The sequence below is a fragment of the Phalaenopsis equestris genome, unplaced genomic scaffold (assembly GCF_001263595.1).
Source record: "Phalaenopsis equestris unplaced genomic scaffold, ASM126359v1 Scaffold001116, whole genome shotgun sequence".
NCBI lineage: Eukaryota > Viridiplantae > Streptophyta > Magnoliopsida > Asparagales > Orchidaceae > Phalaenopsis > Phalaenopsis equestris.
In genome coordinates, this window is record NW_018165555.1 from 1,094,142 (window position 1) to 1,099,190 (window position 5,049).

Below are 5,049 nucleotides of genomic sequence, written 5' to 3' on the forward strand. Positions count from 1 at the left end.
CTCCCTTCTAGAAGATGGGTAATTATTCTTGGAGAAGATACTCACAACTTAGACTACAAGCATGTTAACGAAGTTGGTGACTATCGAGAAACTGGAGCAATGCTTGGCTTTAGTTGGAGTCCATGAAGGTTGAGGGCGAGGGTCAACCACATCACGATATGTGACAATGAATATGATACAGATGAATGTACAGATCTGGAGGACAAGTGTTATCAATGTCTAAGTGAGATATTGTTGAGGTGTAGAGACTGATTGGAAGCTGCAGAAAGCTGCCAGCCATAGCAGGGTGCTAGGAAAGACTAGCGCCCCCTCGTCTTATGGGGCACCCTCGCTTTGGGTTCCCGAAATAGCGATGCGCTTGCGTAACTTTTCGAGGCGCCTTTGTCCAGAGGAACCGATGCTTAAGGAGTAGCGTGGGCACGCCACTTGCGTTTTCACCCTCCATTTTATTTGAAGCCTTGCAATTTCAAGCAATGATGCAACCTCTATGCGCGAGTTTCTTCGAAAAGGTTTCCATGAAGTGAATAAGAGTCTAAGAGGAGAATTTCAACATCCTTTTCTCTTGTGATATAGAGAGAAAGAGTTTGGAGCAAAGTCTTATGTGCTCCATCGATTGTAGAGAGGAGATCTCAGTGAGTATTTTGTACATTTCAAACCTTCCATAATAAAAATTCTTTGGTATTGTGACTCTGTGATTTTTTCTGTTCTTGGGTTTTTCCACATTATGGAGGTCTACATTGGAGTCTGAAGGCCTTCATTTGACTAGAACTAAAATTGAATACATGTAATGTAATTTTAGTAGTAGTAGCTCTAGTGACAAAATTGTAACTTTGGGTGATCAAATTATTAAAAGGTGTGAACGATTTATATATCTTGGGTCTGTTGTTCAAAGTGATGGTGATATAGATGGGGATGTCAATAGTAGAATTCAAGTTGGTTGGCTGAAGTGGAGGAATGCTTCAGACCTTTTGTGTGATAGAAAGTACTGCTTAGACTAAAGGGAAAATTTTATAAGACGGTGGTGAAACCTGCAATGGTCTATGGCGGTGAATGATGGCCTTTAAAAGAGAAGCATAATACAAAGTTAAGTGTTGCCGAGATGAGAATGATTAGGTGGATAAGTGGTTTTACACTTAAAGACAAAACGTGAAATGAATATATCTGTGAAAGGGTTGGTGTAGCTCCTGTGACGGACAAAATTAGGGGAAGGCATTTTAGATGGTTTGGTCACATTAAACGTAGACCATTTGATGATCCGAGCGAGTAGCTGTTTTAGATTCGACTTATGTTAAGAAAGGCAGGGTAACCTAGAAAGACTTGAGCTTATTGTATAAAAATATGATCTTAATTTATTAGAACTGAATGAAAATATGACACTAAATGGGACACAAAGGAGAAAAATGATTCATGTAGCCAACCCCACGTAGTGGGATTAGGACTTTATTGTTGTTGTTATTGTTGTTTGGGTTTTTCCACATTAAATTTTAGTATGTTTTTCTTGTGCTTCCTTTCAAATTTTTTATTTCGATTTTCCTTAATCAATGGATGCCTATTCCGCAGTGGTTTCGATTCCAATTGATCAAAGCCTTAGTAGAAGCATAATTGAAGTCCCATCCCAACTTGATCCAAAACTTTTTTTTTTCACTCAATCTTCTATGAAAATAATTTATTTTAACAATCTTGTTATGTGGGAAAATGTTCAAGTGTATAATAGAGAAATTAATTAGATAATTTGAGACTAATGATATTATAGTGTTAAATATTAAAGATAATGGCAGGGTAATTAATGAAATTTTGCTGATGTCAATGAATACATTGCTAAAGATTAATTCAAATAAGAGTTTTAATTAGAAAATTATTTTATCTTTTTGAAAAATGACTTGAATATCACTTTTAATTTTCAATTGGTGGACCAACTGACATTTAAAAAGAAAAAAAATATATTTTTATAGCTTGATGAGAATAATTTGATTTCACAAGACCTTTAAGGACAAATTTTATGGAATCTAAACATGATTTTTAATCACATATTTTGGCACTTCATAGTGATATGAATAGGATCAAATTCACCATGAAGTACTGTAACACTCATGAGATATAAGAGGAGCAATTCAATATGTACTCATTTATAGGATGGGTTTTTAAAATTTTATTCAAACTAGTTTATTTATATGATAAACTTAGAAAATTTTGTATGAATTTGATAAACGAGCATAAATTACTCCTACACAAACAAGCATTGAGTTGTTAATTGAATGCATTTATTCGCTTACCATCTCATCCACAGGTTATTTGCTAGATAGAAGGTGATCTAATCGTAACAACATCGATTGTAGAAATGGAATTTTACAATCTTATGTGCAAAGTTGATATATGGAATTTTACAATCTTATGTGCAAAGTTGATTGAGGTATCGTGAGTAATTGTCCATCTATTTTTAGTCCAATAAAGAAGAGTATATTTTGAGGTTGGTGCAGAGCTAACAGACCTATAAAGCAATGTGAAGTTGAATTCACTTTAATGCTAAAAATGATAAAATATTAGCATGCAAAATGAAAGTATCATAGTTCAAAATTATAAAAATAAATTTATTTTAGATGTAACCAACCTAGACATAGGATAAAACATTATAGACAGAGGAAATTAAAGGAAATATCAAAATTCAAACCTTTAGAATCCTAGATATGTCTGTTGCTATATGAACAAAAAATTCAATAAAAATAACGGCACTAATCTTCAAGGGATCAAGCCGCTAAGTGGAGCCTCAAAAGATCAAAGTTTGAGCCAAAAGGCGTGACCCAGATTGGCTAAGCAGTCGAAATAGTGAACAATAGGATCGACCGATGCATTATAAACCGATAGATCTAACCGATGGGTCTAGGCAACAATTCTGTCGATCGACAAACCTCTCACCAAAATCGAGCGAATGCCCATGATTGATCGACCAAATCATTTGACGGGATTGATTTTTGCAGGTGATCGACTGACATAATCGATCAACTCCGACTCTTTCGACGATCGAAAAAACATTTTTTTTTGCTTGTATTATTCATGTATTTTTTACTAGACATACAAGTCGATTCAATTATACAGGCGGTTATAATAATTCTTCCATTCTTTTTATGTAACTGTATTTGGAGACCCCTACAAGAGGGTGGTCACGAAATTAATAAAGAGACTTTTCACTTTCTCTTGACTCTCAGTCTCTCTTTTCTCTCATCTTAGCTCTAACTCTCGGGGCATGTATTTTGATAGACAATTGATGATTCAACATCCTAAAAGATGAAATTAAAAAAAAAAATCATTCTTTTTTTGAACCGCTTTGATCGGTAAAGAAAAAGCCGAGTCATTGATAAAATATAGCCAATGTTTTATAGTAAAGCTACTTCTTCTTTTTTTATTACTTTTTCTTCATTTTTCTGCAGGATACATAGACTCTACCAATTCTACATAAACTAAACAACAACAATTATGGCTCAACATGTCATCAAACAGATGCTAATCATCTAAAGTTGCCCGCATGAGCCTCAAGAGCAGAGAAGGCTTTACTTCTACATTAATCTCAACCACACATTTTGCCACTTTTTCTTTTTAATATTTTGTTGTTTATTTTAGTTACTCAAAAATGACAAAACTATCCTCCTTCGACATTCGGCATACATGTCAACATGCACAAAACCCCGACCTACAACATGCACAAAACCCCGACCTACGAAAAAAAAAATAAAAAAAATAAAAAAAATCTCAAAAAAAAATTCATTTAAACGTTTTTTTAACACAATTCAACTAAAATAAAAGAAGTGTGATTCAATTTATTTTTTAGTTTTAGGGAGAATTACATGGGCAGCAGACAATTCTTATAGATTTACTTTTCCCGCACTTACAATTTTTTTTATATACACATAGCATTCTATCTCGGTAAAAAGATGAATTTAACTATTAAAAGATGATAATGAATGAGTGTTATCTTTTATACTGTGTTTGTAAATATGAAAATTTTGAAGTGAGATGGATAAATTCATAAAAGTTAGATGCTATTTATGTAAATGCCCCTTATTTTTAATGCATCAATATTTGAATATATAATAAGTATATATTGATTCTTCTATTTCATTTTTCAATCAATAAATATTCAATGAGCGCATCCCAAAATTTACCAAATTTATAGATCATTTGTCAACTTTCACTACTCCACCGTTAATATTATTTGCTAGGACTCAAAAAGAGCCAATCAACCGGCTGTAGTTAATTAGAATTCACATGCACTTTAAAAATAACGTAATTAAACAAAATATATATTCTTATCGACTTAAATGTAAGAAAAAAATTGTATTCATATTTTTAAAGGCTTTAATTTTAAAAGGGAATGCATGCGTACTGCTCAATCTTTATGTATTTATATATCTAGCACCCAAATTAAAATTTTTACATATATAACATCTTTTCAAATTTAAATAGTGGTATTTTTATGTGATATAAATATAAAAAAATAAATCTAGCGTTAGATATATAAATAGATAGAGAAGTGTGGGGCATGTATGTAAAACGCCCCAAAATTTTAAATTCATGAGGACTTTATAAAATAGAAAGAATGGAGGGTGCCAAGAAGCTGGAATGCGAGAGGACAAAGAAAAGACGAATCCTAAATATATTAAAAAATGAGCTATTGAGATATTATAAAATCTGTAAATTAAATATTTTTATAATCGAACATCCGGAAATCTAAATGTTTTAATTGCGTTGCGAGAGCTTTACAGTCGCTTAGGCACACGCAGACGCAAATCTTAAGACAAATGGGTGTTCTGTACCGGACAAATGCTCCTTGCCAGCTGGAAGGCGCACGAGAGAACGCCGGCAAACCGACACGTCAACTGTGGAGCCCGGCCTCGACTGTGCCGGACGGCGACGCTCATCCCCCCGTGACGATAATTATGAGAGAAGCCGTGGTCAGACTGGGCGGCTAAGCAAACAAGGCCCTCTTTTCCTCATAATTACAGGTTCCATTTAGTGCAGGCCGTGCGGAAAATTGAAAAGGCTTGATTTGTAAAA